The sequence below is a fragment of the Scyliorhinus canicula genome, chromosome 7 (genome assembly GCF_902713615.1).
Source record: "Scyliorhinus canicula chromosome 7, sScyCan1.1, whole genome shotgun sequence".
In the NCBI taxonomy this organism is placed as follows: domain Eukaryota; kingdom Metazoa; phylum Chordata; class Chondrichthyes; order Carcharhiniformes; family Scyliorhinidae; genus Scyliorhinus; species Scyliorhinus canicula.
The window spans coordinates 33,000,523-33,015,747 of record NC_052152.1 but is presented as its reverse complement, the minus strand read 5'-3'; the positions used below and the strand labels follow the sequence as shown (position 1 = coordinate 33,015,747).

General features: G+C 46.1%; 1 protein-coding gene across 1 annotated transcript in view; it reads left to right on the top strand.

The window, feature by feature from the left end:
• The window catches only part of htr1fa (5-hydroxytryptamine (serotonin) receptor 1Fa), a 147,050-nt gene that overhangs the window by 115,618 nt on the left and 16,207 nt on the right, over positions 1–15,225 (top strand). Inside the window, exon 2 of the mRNA XM_038801712.1 lies at positions 6,682–6,846. The gene's annotated coding sequence lies outside the window, so the exon portion shown is untranslated. The remainder of the gene's footprint in view (positions 1–6,681; positions 6,847–15,225) is intronic.

Here is a 15,225-nt window from a genome sequence, read left to right as displayed (position 1 = left end):
ATGCCTACCCTAACCAGTCTATGCACTCAACACATGGTGAGGATCTGTGCTGTAAGCTCTGTCCTTCTGAAAGGCTGCATCCTGAGTGAGCGGGAAAACTGATGCCCTCTGTCTTTATAGTGAGTGTGCTCTAACTGGTGATTGGCTGTGGTGTTGTGCGTATTGATTGGACCTACTGTGTGTCCATCAGTGTTACTGTGTGTCCATCAGTGTGTGTGTCTGCACCATGATATACCGGTGTATATTATGACAGGTGACTGTGTGGAGTTTGCATTTTCTCCCCGTGTCTGCGTGGGTTTCCTCTGGGTACTCCAGTTTCCTCTCACAATCCAAAAATGTGCAGATTAGGTGGATTGGCCATTCTAAATTGCCCCTTAGTGTCCAAAAGGTTCAGTGGGGTTTCTGAATAACGGGGATAGGATGGAGGCTTGGGCTTAAGTAGGGTACACTTTCCAAGGGCCGTGCAGACCTGATGGCCAAATGGCTTCCTTCTGCCCTGAAAATTCTATGATCCAGCAACGGATGGATTGGCCAAACGTTTTGTGCAATCATTAAAACATTTTATCAAAGCATTGAAGGACCAGGGGACATTATCAAGAAGCCTAAACAAATTTCTAATATCTTACCGGAACACTGTACACACTACCACTCAAAGTTCACTGGTAATACCGTTGCTCAAGAGAGGATTACAAACACAGTTTGATTTGTTAATGCCACCTGATACTCCAGACATTGTCAAGCAACAAAAATAAGCACAAACTGCTGGGAGGGTGAAAATCTCTAAAAGAAAAATATTTAACCATAGAAAGAGAGAGTGCTAGCTAGGAACTACACCACCAATAAGAAATGGGTACCAGCTATGATCCTAGAAAGACAGGTCCAATATCATACACTGTACAGACGGACGATCAAAGAGTTTGGTGTCATCATACAGATCAGTTTGCGAGTTTGCAGAAACTTCTCAAAGGGTTCTACCTTTATAATATCTGGAGAGCTATACTTTGGAACAGAGACCAGAGACAGTGACAAGTTCAGATTTATTTTTCTGAGGATTTCTCAATACCTATAGTGACAGATCCCGAAATGACTATTCAATTAGTAGTACCACCTACAGAAAGAAATGAGGACATTTCTGAGGTGCAAGTGATTGAGTTCAAGAACGTTGAATTCTGCCAAAAAGGTATAGATGTCTCCACTACAGAGACTGTCTTATTGAATTGTATACCCCTACAACCCATTGTAAAAAATATACATTAGAATTCAGTTCCACTCAAACAGTTAATAACCACTAGGGGCTGTCGTTAAAACAGTGAATTGAAAGGCACTCTACTGTGATAATGGAAGGTTGTGAAACCAGTCATGCAGCACTAATTCACTAATGGTAACTCAAACTTATGTCAACGGGTGGAATGAAATATTAAGCAAAGTTGTTTTTTAAAAAACCTCACAGTCATTTTTGCAAAGATTTAAAGAGCTGGGGCGGGATTCTCCGACCCCCCGCCGGGCCGGAGAATCACCGGTGGTCGGCGTGAATCCTGCCCCCGCCGTCCTCCAAATTCTCCGGGCCCCCAAAAATCGGCCGCTCGCCTCGGAGAATGGCGGGGTCTGGCGTGACTCAATGGGCCTTGGGGCTGCCTGAATTCCCCGGCCCGCGATGGGCCGGATTCCCGCCCGTCTTTTGCCGGCCCCGCCAGCGTAAATTGGAGTACGTCCCTTACCGGCGGGATCTGGCGGCATGGGCGGCCTCCGGGTTTCTTGGGGTGGGGGGCGTGGGGGATCTGGCCCTGGGAGGTGCCCCACAGTGGCCTGGCCCATGATCGGGGCCCACCGATCCGCGGGCGGGCCTGTGCCATGGGGGCACTCTATCCTTCCGCACCGGAGGCTGTACCGGTCCGCCATTCCTAGTGCAGAAACGAAGCCCTCTGCGCATGTGCAGGGTTGACGCCAGCACGCGCTGACGCTCCCGCAGATGCGCCGGCTGACGGAGGCCCTTCGGCGCCAGTTGGCGTGGCACCAAGCCCTTTCCCGCCGGCCAGCGGGGCGCAAACCACTCCAGGGCAGGCCTAACCCCCGAAGGTGCGGAGGATTCCGCATCTTTGGGGCGGCCCAACGCCAGAGTGATTCATGCCACTCCATCCCGCCGAGACCCCCCGCCCCGCCGGGTAAGGGAGAATCCCGCCCAAGGTGTCTTCAATTGCTTGATCGCCTTTGAAAATTAATTATAATACCTTTGGCAGTTGCTTCTGAAAGTTGATTTTGACACTTTAACAGTTAGAACATAGAACATAGAACGATACAGCGCAGTACAGGCCCTTCGGCCCTCGATGTTGCACCGACATGGAAAAAAACTAAAGGCCATCTAACCTACACTATGCCCTTATCATCCATATGCTTATCCAATAAACTTTTAAATGCCCTCAATGTTGGCGAGTTCACTACTGTTGCAGGTAGGGCATTCCACGGCTTCACCACTCTTTGCGTAAAAAACCCACCTCTGACCTCTGTCCTATATCTATTACCCCTCAATTTAAGGCTATGTCCCCTCGTGCTAGCCACCTCCATCCGCGGGAGAAGGCTCTCGCTGTCCACCCTATCTAACCCTCTTATCATTTTGTATGCCTCTATTAAGTCACCTCTTAACCTTCTTCTCTCTAACGAAAACAACCTCAAGTCCATCAGCCTTTCCTCATAAGATTTTCCCTCCATACCAGGCAACATCCTGGTAAATCTCCTCTGCACCCGTTCCAAGGCTTCCACGTCCTTCCTATAATGAGGCGACCAGAACTGTACGCAATACTCCAAATGCGGCCGTACTAGAGTTTTGTACAACTGCAACATGACCTCATGGCTCCGGAACTCAATCCCTCTACCAATAAAGGCCAACACACCATAGGCCTTCTTCACAACCCTATCAACCTGGGTGGCAACTTTCAGGGATCTATGTACATGGACACCGAGATCCCTCTGCAATGAATTTGATAGTTAATTAATTTATGCACTTTTTATCCATATGCATGCCTAGTTTTAATAATCTCTAGGGGCACCGGATCTCTCCCAAGAGATACCTGACCTCACCCAAAGGGTACCTGACCTTCCCCAAAGGTGTCCTGGGACCACATCTAAAGTGGTACCATATCTCCCCAAATTGGTACCCAACCTTTCCAAAGAATTCCACAAAGTTCAGGGTTGCTCCTGCCAGGTCTAACATCTTGCTTCCCATTCCTGGATAATGAACATTAGACATTACTGGAGACAGTTGCTGATTTATATGGGCATCCATGAAACGCACATGCCAACTTGAGCCCATTCCCATTCCTACGAAAATGATAGATGTAGTATACGTCCTTATCCTTTTGCAGTTTAATATATAGTAACTAGATCTGTTATCTACATGCTTATTCCAGCACAGAAAGAGTATTTACTGCATAAGTATTGCAGGGCAAGAGACTCAAGCATTAATAAAAACATGTCATTCATGTTATCTGTCATCGCAAAAATCTAGACCAGAAAGTCCAGATGTGTATGATGTGAATGGGACTGGATCTGTTGCAATGCCAATGATCAAACAGGAGTCTCAATAAACTCAGAATAATGCTTACTCTCACCTTTTGAAGGGCATATTTGAGGATTGCCCACCGAATATTGAACGGATTCAAATTATATTCTTCTGAAATCAATGAAATAAATATTTGATGGATTCTAATGAGCTGGCAGATTGCTACATCTAAACAGTAACAGTGAAAATAACCTTCACCGTTAAGGTTTGATATAAGTATCATGGGCAAAGTTTATGGAGGGTGATTGAAATCCATGGAGCTAACTCCAGTACAAAGTAAAGTGGAATAAAGGAATAACTGGTGGGGAGGTTCGGCTGAGGAAAGAGGGGGGTAGGAGGAAAGGAAAGACTATTTTCTAAAATATAAATATATATTTGGGGTATTATAAAAAGCCGAAAACAATCTTCTCTTTCAGCATGATATATATTAATTATTAGCCATATGCCTATTACACTACAGGAAGAGTATTTACTGTATAGAGATTGCAGGGCATTAGACACAAGTCTTAATTTAAAAAATGTAACTGGTGTTATCTGAGAGCAGAAGAAATACATATTTAATTAACTGATCATGTTCATGTTACAGGACAGCACAGTGATGCTGTGGTTACCACTGCTGCCTCACGGCTCTGAGGACCCGGGTCCGATCCCGGCCCCAGGTCACTGTCCGTGTGGAGTTTGCACATTCTCCCCGTATCTGCGTGGGTCTCACCCCGACAACCCAAAGATGTGCAGGATAGGTGGATTGGCCACGCTAAATTGCTCCTTAATTGGAAATTATTAAAAAATATATTTGTGTTGCAAATGGTAACTGCGCATCTTACATTATTGGATTAAACAATTTTATCTAACTATTTAATGCAAAACTGCTGATATGACACAAAGAGTTAAATTATATAATTCTATCTGTCTCTGCCGGAACTAAGATTTCAAAATCCATGTCAATATTTCTGGAAAACCTCTTTAAGAACACCCATTGAACAAAACCCCAATTGTAATCACGTCTATCTGTCGAGCAAGAACCGCGGCGAACACCAACCATTGCATTTTCCATGTGCTTGTCTCCGGTCACCATATTAATCTCATCAATTTGAAGTCCATGCCCAATGATGTGAATCCAGCCCCAAAGTGCATTTACTCAAGGATTGCAGTGCAATAACCTGCAATGCTATGGACAGGCTGCTGGAAGGTGGGATTAGAATGGACAGCTACTTTTTTTATTTTTCAGCTTGTGCTGACACGATGGGCAGAATGGCCTCTTTCTGTGCCCTGACTTTTCTATCACTCTATGGATGCACTCAAGCCTAGAGCAACCAAAAAAAAACTTGATGGTCATTAAGATAAGTGCTAGAAAAAACAAAGGAATGTTTCATTTTGGATTTTTTTCTAGATTTCTTTGTAGGTTAGGAGGAACACTACTTTGTCCTCCTATACCCAGGGCTTCCCCCTTCCTGCCCACCCCACCCCAGCTTGCCAAAAACAAGAATTTCATGGCCCCGTCACAGAAGGGATAGGCTGGAAAATGTGACGAGCCATTCAAAAGTCCACTGACTTTGGCAGAGCGGAAAATCTCACTGCAGAAGAATTTCCCCCAATGGCTGGAATTTTCCATGCAACCCACCATGTGTTTCACGGCGGCGAAGGCGGCTCACCATTGTCTGGTGGTGGGATCTTCTGGTCCTATTGTTGTCAATGGGGGTTCCTGTTGAAAGCACCCCTCACCCCCTGAAACCCATGACTGGGTTGCGCTGTCAGTGGGACCGGAAGATCCCGCCAGTATGAACGGCCGGAAAGTTCCAGCCAATGTTTCAAGTCAATGACTCTTCATCAAAACTCAGATAGTCTCTACTTGGCTTGCCTGATTGCTGGGAGCTGTTTACTCGCATTCCTCCCAGCTCTAGCTGTGCTTTTCAGTCTCAAATCTCATGTCACTTATCCAATCGCACAAATCACAAATTTACACACATCCCCGCACTTTGGTCTCGTCATCATTCAAGCTGGCTTTGGGTGGAATCAACTTTGCTAAATATAAATGAAGATGGTGGTTAAAAGGTCCCAGGTCTCATGCTGACACAATCATTTCCCAAGCACACAAACCTGGATACCACTGTGTCTCTCAAGGTTAAAGCTGAACAGAAGTTTCTGCTTGGTGCTTTGAGAAATAACAAGCAATGTGGATGAAGGGGAATCTTTAGATGTAGTGCATTTGGAACTTCAAAGGGATTTTGGTAAAATGCCAGTTCAAGGGCTAATACACAAAACAAAAGTTCATGATATAGGGGCTAACATATTAGCAAGGATAACGGATTATTTAGCTGACAGGAAGCAGAGTAGGAATAAATGGGTCATTTTCAGGTTAGCAAGCTGTTACATGCAATCATACAGTGCAGAAGGAGGCCATTCGGCCCATTGTGTCTGCACAACCCCTGGAAAGCGCACCCCACCCAAACCCACACCACCACCCCATCCCCACATCCCATCAACCCCACCCAACCTCTTTTGGACACCAAGGGCAATTTAGCATGGCCAATCCACCTAACCTGCACATCTTTGAACTGTGGGAGGAAACTGGAGCACCCGGAGGAAACCCACGCAGACACGGGGAGAATGTACAGTCTCCGCACAGACAATGACCCAAGCCGGGAATCGAACCTGAGACCCTGGAGCTGTGAAGCAACAATGCTAACCACTGTGCTACCATGCCGCCCAATCAGATCAGCCATAACTCTATGAAATGGCTGCATTAACTTGAGAGGCCAAATAGCCTAATCCTGCTTTTAATTCCTCTGCACCTGCACTCAGTTATGTTTTAAATGTGTAGGGATATGAAGTATCTTTTCTGCATAAAAACAAATCACTTTATTTGAGGGTACAGTACCAGTGCACGGATCAGCTCAACCTGTTCATTTGCTCAGTGGAGCGAAAGAGCCCAGTTTCCTTTTCAAAGCAATAGGAATGAGGTATAGGTTTTGTGTGCGTATGAGTCATACGTCTCTTATTCTTGATCAATAAAATCTGATGGTTCCAAATATTTACCCTCCTGCATCTTGTGGCAGGAACATTATTTTGGCAAAATAAAAACCAAGCAGTTTATTCAAGACAATTTTCTCCTCTTTAAATTACAGATGGAATCATTTGTGAAGAGCAAACGAGAATGCTGGTAACTAAAATTGTCCCTGCTCTGGAGGTGTTTCATTTTAACAGATACTAATGACTTGCAAGATGTACATGTGGTAACAGACTGGAATACAAATGCAACATCTGCACAATAACATTTCAACCAGTAAAAGGTGAGTCTTTAAGCATCTCAATATTTAATTAGAAATTCTTTTTCAATGAACGGTTACCCAAGATTTGATAGATGGCAGTTGTGGGTCATACATTAATCTGTTGGGCATCATTTTTTTATTGTTATCCCCAGTACAACTTCTCCCAGTCTCTCTAAAGTCCCAGCAATATTTTGAGACAGCTGTTCAACATCACATTTATCTTTGGTTGCAGGTTTATTAATGAGCTTTGCTGCTGTCTGCCATACGTCTGAGCCTCTATGTCACCGAATATCGAGGTGAAGCTGGAGTTTCACATGCCTTCGCTGAACGTTTTTATAGTTCCAGTTGTTACGCTTCTTATTTGTCTCTGGAAAGTGGAAAATAAATCTGCTTCACCGAATTGCAGTTAACACGCTTATCGCGCATATGCAAAAAATACATATCAGTGCAGACATTTGTCTTGTACAGTGGCACAAGGTGGGCAGTATTGAATCAGCCACCCATTATTTCACATACTGGATAACTTCAATTGAAATGAATATCAATGTGCATTTAACAAGCAGCCTGTTCTACATTCATTTAGTGTCAAAGACAGAGGGCAGGATTCTCCGTTTGCCAATGCCGAAATCATGAAACGTGAGAATAGGTTCTGACGCCAAAATCGCGGTGGGCGCCGATTTGACGTCAAATCTGCTCCGTCACCTCAACAGCAGTGTCAATGGTACTGGACTGCACGTACAGTAAAACATATCGTTAGCAGACCTAACCCGGTATTCTCTGGGGCCTCCGCAATTCTCCTCTTCCGATGGGCAGAGTTCCCGAAGGCGCGGTTCACTTGTCCTTTTAAAAATCGCGAAACCAGCTGCTGAAGGAGAGAGGGGGGGTATGGAAAGCGTCCAACATCACCACAGTTTGCGCACAGTTGTGGGGGAGCTTCTGCCAGGGCCGGGGGTAGTAGTACAGGGGTGGCCAGGAGGTGGGCTGTTGGGTTGGAATGAATGGGCACGGAACACCATTGCCACAGCGGAACAGAGGCCGGAATTGAACCTGGGTCCCTGGCGCTGTGAGGCAGCAGTGCTAGCCACCGTACCGCCCTTTAAATGGGGGCATCATTGATTGTAGTTTTTATGGTCATCATTACACATTTAATTCCAGATTTTTGTTGGATTCAGATTATTTTCACCATCTGCTGTGGTGGAATTCATATTTGGGACCCCAGAGGATTAGACTGGGTCTTTGAATTACTAGTGTAATGACAATACCAGTACACCACAAGTCCCCTGAATACCCCTTAATGTTTTATTTGCTCTCAGAACTTCCTCAACTGTCGCATATTTCACTATAGTACTTTGTTCCAATACGTGGTGACTGGCATTAGTGCCAGTAACTTAATGCACAACCAGTTCAACTGTCCAATCAAACTCTTTAATTGGTAGTTCATTTCTTGGATGAAATATATTGGGATGCGATTGATATTTTCTGAGTAGGATTGTTGCTTCAAGGTCACTCCTGACTTTTTAAAAATAAATTTAGAGTATCCAATTTTTTTTTCCAATTAAGGGGCAATTAGCATGGATGCAATGTATTTTAGCAGGATGGACCTAACTGAGAAATTACACCATTGATGCATCATTCAACTCATAAACGCACTTCTTTAATTTTCACAATTTCCCTTCAATATCACTAGCTTCTTCAGGTGGTTTGAATAATACATCTCTTGAAATTTTTCACCCATCAAAAATGCAGACTTCATATCAATCGATTTATATTCTCAGGAATATGTTGCGAAAAGGGCAAAGAAAATCTTCAAGCTTCACTCTTCCTGCAGTGAGGAAGTCCATTCGGACATCTTGATCGCCAAGTCTTTATTCTAAGCCCTGAGCCACTCGTCTAGCTTTAGCTTTGTATGTGCATCAGGAAATACGTTTTCTGGGCAGATTCACCTGTGCGATAAGGCTGGCTGCTCAGTCTGGTATTTCAGTACATACACCAATTTATTTCCAAATTTCTAACTCATTTGCTTTGCATCTTTTATCAACTTATCTTCTAGTTTGGTAGTAGTCACTAAAAATTCTTGATCCTAAGAGCTTCTACTTCCAGTGGCATTCCCACCCTGCCACCCTTGTTCTTGTCAAACTAAAACCTCTACTTGTTTTTCTCGACTACTGCTACATGATCGCTTTCTTTCGTAAATCCGTGAACTTTTCTTTGGACCGTGATCATTCCCTGGTCCACTTTCAGAATGCATACTGCATTTTCTGCCCTTCCACATCTTTACCTCATTTTTCTAATCCGTGGTTCTTACCTTCTGTACCTCATCTTGCACATTCAGGCAATGTTTGTATTTGCCGGTGGTTTTTCCTGCTCGCCCCCTCTGATGGTGGGATCCCTCCATTCACTGGCCCCTACTGCTATATATGCTACTCTCGTGCCAAATTTGGGTAGTTGTTCTTTGGGATAAATGGTCTTATCCTGGGCTTCAGTGTCATTTTGTTCATATTCAGTCAACCATTAAGCTGCCGAAATCTGTTCAAGCATCCGAATAAGTATTGTTGATAGATATTAAATAACTGGTAGTTTAAGGTAATAAGGTTGACAGATGTTGGGTATTGATTGGTTAATTATGCTCAGATGCGTTAATAAAGAGGAGTCAGCTATCACTGAGGGAGATGGTATTAGAGTGGAAAAGTCAACTCTGCAATTAACAGTCTCCACCAAAGGCATCCTCACCTTAGTGTCCTCTTCACAACCAGGCTTGGGAGTTTATATACGGTTGATAACAGAGAATGGTTTCCTTAAAGTGAAGATTGGAGACTGACATTTACTTCCAGACAGACGGTTAGAATTGGAGCTATTTTTTCTTGCAATTGGGGGCTTTTTGAAAAAAGATGACTAAAATCAAGGTATATCAGGTATATGGGGCTGGATTCTCCGTTTTTGGGACAATGTCCCCACGCCGTCATGAAAACTGTGGTCTTTAATGCCAGGATAACTGGCGTCAAACCCACAGATTCATAGCCTTGCCAGGGGCTAGCAGGCAGCTGTCATGGAGCTCACAGCTCTAGCTGCCAATATGGCCCCACGCACATCCGGATCAGAGGTCGCGCATGGCGGAGGCCTCCAGCGACTGCGCCGTGCTCCATGGCGGACTCAACCCGCGGACCAGAACCGCCAAAATAGTGCCCCCAATCGGCTGCTTGCCCTCCCCGGACAGCCCGCACACATATCCCACAGTCCCAAATGAGGCCCCCCCCCTAACCTCCGATCAGCCCGCCCCGACTGTTGCGACCGCGGACTGAGTCTGCAGCCGCCTGGCAAGTTTCCTGAATGGCAGGAACGCATTAGAAACACACCATCGGGAATTCGGTCGGTCGGGGACGGAGAATAGCGGGGCGTGCCTCAGGCAATGGCCGCAGGTGATGGATACTCAGCACGGCATACTTCCTGAGTATACCGCTTTTTGGGGGCCGGAGATTCGCGGAACCGCCACCGTCCCGATTTCGTGCGGGAAAACGGATTCTTCGCCCTGTCGCCGAACGTGATTTTGGCGGCGGGGTGCGGAGAATCCAGCGCATGATTTTCCACCACTGCTTTGCTGCACGGAACCTTACAATCAACAGAAATATGAAATTGAGTCATGGACAGAGGCTATGTCTCTGCTGATCCAACACTCTATACTCAATTTTGAGAAAATTGTACCCTTGGGACAAGATTCTCCGGTCCCCAACCGCGTGGTTTCTCGCGGCATGCTGTTTGCTAGCAGTGGGATTCTCACTTCCCGCCAGTTGTCAATGACATTTCCCATTGTCGCCACTCCACACCGCAGGGAAACCCACAGTCGGGGTTGTGCTGCCAGCTGGAAAAGAAAATCCCAGCCTCCAGAGAATTCCAACCTTGGTTTTAAAAAAAGTTCGAAGAGAGAAACCCTTGTGGACTAAATGTCCAAAACCTTAAAAAGATTTCTGAAAAAGCTTTAATTTCCGGCTGCTTCATTGGCGCACATGCGCTCTTCTGCAGTGACACCAAACAGAGAGAATACAATGCCAGCAGCATTTTGAGACCATTCGAATATTGGGCCCAAACATCTGTGCAAAAGAAGAATTACAAACAAAGAACACAGGGAGTTGCACCATTATGGATTGAGGATGAAGCCCAGGAATAACCAAGGGGTGGTCAACAAGAGCTTCAAATGTGACCCGAAGCATCGTCATGTGTTGAATTGTCCAACAATGAAAAACAGGAACAACACATGACAGGCCATGTATGGAAGGCAAGGAGGATGAAACTAACCATGAGAAGAAATTGTCTTGGTCACCTGGCCTTCAGTCCTGTAATGAGTTTCCTAGTTGCAGTTTTGTTCAATTGCGCAGTTCCAGATAGTGAGTGTTTGCCCACAGTATGTGGAGTGGACTGGCTAAAATGCTACATGGATATCATGTCAAGAAGACTGAAGTAAAGTCAAAGAATACGGCCATTCCACTTGCTTCAGGTTCGGTGATGGTAACAAGTTGAAATTACTAAGAAGAATAGTAATTCTGTGCAAAATAGCTGGGGTGAATCACCATCAGTACTAATGTGGTGCTGAATGAAATACCTTTCCTGTTAAGTAAACTTTCAATGGAAATAAAATTCAAATGAAGTTGGACATGGAGCATTGGACATGGGAAATCTGTAGATTTTCAATTTACACAGTTGGGACATTATTGTACTCCTTTCAGATCTCTCGACAGAACGTTAAAGAATGGCAGCTGGGGGTAGGGATTCATGGAGAAAAACAAAAAAAACAGCAGCAACAACTTGTACATCCCTTTGGTTGAAGATTCCATGACCATGATATTAGTAAAAAATGTGATATTTTGTAAAATGTACGAGAGAAAATTATTTCAACCAGTAGTAAGTCTTCCATTGACCAGAGACTTCAACGAAACCATAATAATGGGATAAAAAAAACTTTCTCCTCCATTTTGTCGATATCTGTCAGAGGTCATTTTTAGTAAAATCAGAAAAGTAATTATTTTGAACGGCTCGGCGGAGCTTAGAGAAAGAGATAAATCCTTTCTGGGAACAAAGAGAGAAATTTTAAAGTTTAAATATTCTTTTCTTTTCTTTTGTTTTAATAAAGTTTTGTTTATAAAATAACAAAGCCCAATTTCTTATATTATCACTCCTGGGAATCTATCCTTTTTGCAGTCTTAAATGTTTTACAAACATTACACGTCTGGTTCAGTATCTTAGCCAGGCAACCGTAACCATGGTAAGGATGGCAGCCATGATGGATCGATGGTGGCATCCTCAGAGCTCTCTTCCAAGACACTCTCTTGGAAGGTGCGAGGAGGGGGGGGGGGGGGGGGGGGGGGGGGGGGGGGGTTCATCCCCACATTCGCCAGGGAGTGTTCCTCAGAGGGGGTGAGGATGCTGATGTCTGCCCACCTGGGCCCTTTCCCACCTGGTGTGTGCCAACTTCTCTTGCGGGGACAAAGAGAGCAGTGTGAGCCGCACACTTGGTGCATTGTGGGGGGGACCAATGGTGGGTGACAGATGTGAGCACCGCTGCTGAGCATGGGTGAGCTGTACTGGCAGGTGCCAGTGTGTGCCAGGGCACAGGTGCAGTGTTCTGCTAGTTGTGGGGAGGGGGATTACGGGGCCAGCTGTCAATATGTTGGTGGGGTGTGGGGGGGGGGGGGGGGGGGGGGGGGGGGTGTGTGGTTTGGGGAATGACAAATGGGACCGATGTTCGGGGGTTAATGGCCCGGTGGAGGTCATTGAGCTTCTTCCTGCATCGGACTTTGGTCCTCCTCCTGACGCTGCCCAAACTGATGGCCGCTGCCACTGCCTCCCAGGCAGCACTGGGGGACCAGGGTGTTCATTTTGACTCCACGGCATCCAGCAGCCTGGCCAGGTCGGCATTTCTGAAACGTGAAGCAGGTCGCCATGGTGCCATGGCTATGTGCTGTTTGGAATGTGTTTGGAGGGAGCGGGGCAGCTGCTGGGTGCGGTCCAGACGAATCAGCTGGCGGAATTACCATTTCTGCCATGAAGCCCGTGGGGATCATTTCGGGCCCTAATTGATCTTAGATATCGGTTGCTGTCTTGCCAGGTTGGCCGTCGGGAAGCCCCCGGCAAGTCTCACTCGGTACCGCACTCAATGCCTGTCCCATTAGATTGCGCCCCTAGATTTCGTCACAACCAGGCTTGGGAGTTCATCTAACAATTTGCTGCTCATCATTGTCCAACATATGTGTATGTGAAGTGCGTGCTGCCACTTCACTTTCTATTCCCTGTTCAGATTCTGTAAATGTATAATCAATGCAAATTAGCATCGAAGCACGTACACTAACAGTTTGATTGCTATGTTGTAAAATTACTGTTTTTCCATCATTGCCTATAACCTTACCTGTGTTTTTCCATTCTTTATGCCCGTCCCTTTTGAAATACACCACGTCCCCAGGATTAAAATGTATTTCTGATGGCTTTATATGATGATGTAAGGCTCATCAGTCTTGATAAATATCTTTTTCCCTGCATGCAGGGCATTCAAGTGCTCAAAAAAAATGGATTAATCAAAGTTCTTCACAGGCTGGAAGATGATCCCACATCACCAAAAATATTTTTGGGTTTCTCCTGTAAACTATTTGGTCAGGATTATAGCCGATTGAAATTAATTTTTCACATCCACTGGCCATGCCAGGGCAGATTCATAGAATCATAGACTTTACAGTGCAGAAAGAGGCCATTCGGCCCATCGAGTCTGCACCAGCCCTTGGAAAGAACACCCTACTTATACCCTATCCCCGTAACCCAGTCACCCGACCTAAACGTTTTTGGACACAAAGAGGCAATTTATCATGGCCAAGCCACCTAAACTGGACATATTTGAACACGTGGGAGGAAACCTGAGCACCCATAGGAAACCCACGCAGACATGAGGAGAACGTGTAGACTCCACACAGACAGTGACCCAAGCCAGGAATCGAACCTGGGACCCTGGAGCTGTGAAGCAACTGTGCTAACCACTGTGCTACCCTGCTAGTTTACAGGTGTTAGTCTACAGCTCAGTTGATCAGCTAAAATTTTGTGAAGCACCTAATCACTTTGTGATTTTTTTCACAAATCCCATTACTGAAGTGACTTTCTGTTGTGGTGTTCATTACTGTAATGTTCGCATTATCACAATTACCTTTCTGTCTTTATTACTATTGACATATAGTTACCATGGGTGTGATTTAACGGAATAATTTCTAAGTGTCATTATGGATGCGATTGGCAGGGTGTTTCCCGACGGCTGCATTGGCGAGATCACAGCCCGTATTTAATGGCACCTAGTGCCAGAGGTGAACCCCCACAGCTTCTCGCCATTTCTGGTTGTCTCGCTGTCTGATTCGCCGCTAACAAGGGGGAGCTGCTTTTAAACCACTCACTCCCAGTCAACACACAAGAATGGCAGCACGCAGACCTTCTCCTCGCTTTGGGGATGCTACACCTGGCCAGACTTCTCGATACTGCAATGCAAAATGGGACACCCTGTTCCCCTGAGGGGGTCGGAAAACCAGCAGTAGCGTCAGCACTGAGAGGCAGAGACAGCGGCTGTCAGTACGGGCGGAATGACAAGGCGGACTACTGTCCAATGTAAGAAGACCAACGACTTCCACCAAGCTGTACCACCTCACTCCTGGCATCAGTTCCACCTGTCATCCCTCGAATTCCCAACCCCCCCCCCCCCCCCCCCCCCACTACCCCCCCCCCCCCCCCCCCCCCCCGAAAAAATTAATGGCTGACACCGTGTAACCTCCTCACATTCAGTCTTCATGCTTGCTCCTCAGAACCCACTGGTACCCACCAGCACAACCCCCTCATGTCCTGGTGTGCTGTCCACACATGGTGGCACAGTGGTTAGCACTGTTGTCTCACAGTGCCACTGACCCAATTCTGACCTTGGGACACTGTCTGTACGGAGTCTGCACGTTCTCCCCATGTTAGTGTGGGTTTCCTACGGGTGCTCCGATTTCCTCCCAAAGTCCAAAGGTGTGCAGGTTAGGTGGATGGACATGCTAAATTGCCCTTAGGTGGGGTTATGGGACTACGGGGATAGGGCAGAGGAGTGGTCCCAGGTGGAATGCTCTTTCGGGGGGTCGGTTCAGCCTCTGCACTGTAGCAATTCTATGGTTCTATGCCACCTGCTGTAGAACCCCTGACCCACCAAGTGTGCGGTTGACAATGCCATCTCTTTGTCATCGCAGGAGAAGATAGCCCATAATAAGCGGGAAAAGACCAAGGTGAGGGCGGGGTACCAGAGATTCGAGTCCTCCTCCCCCTATGAGGAACTGGCCTGCCGATCACGGCATTGTTCAAGAGAGCAGTCACCGACAGCAAAGTTGGCCGGCCCCACAAAGGTGCAGATAC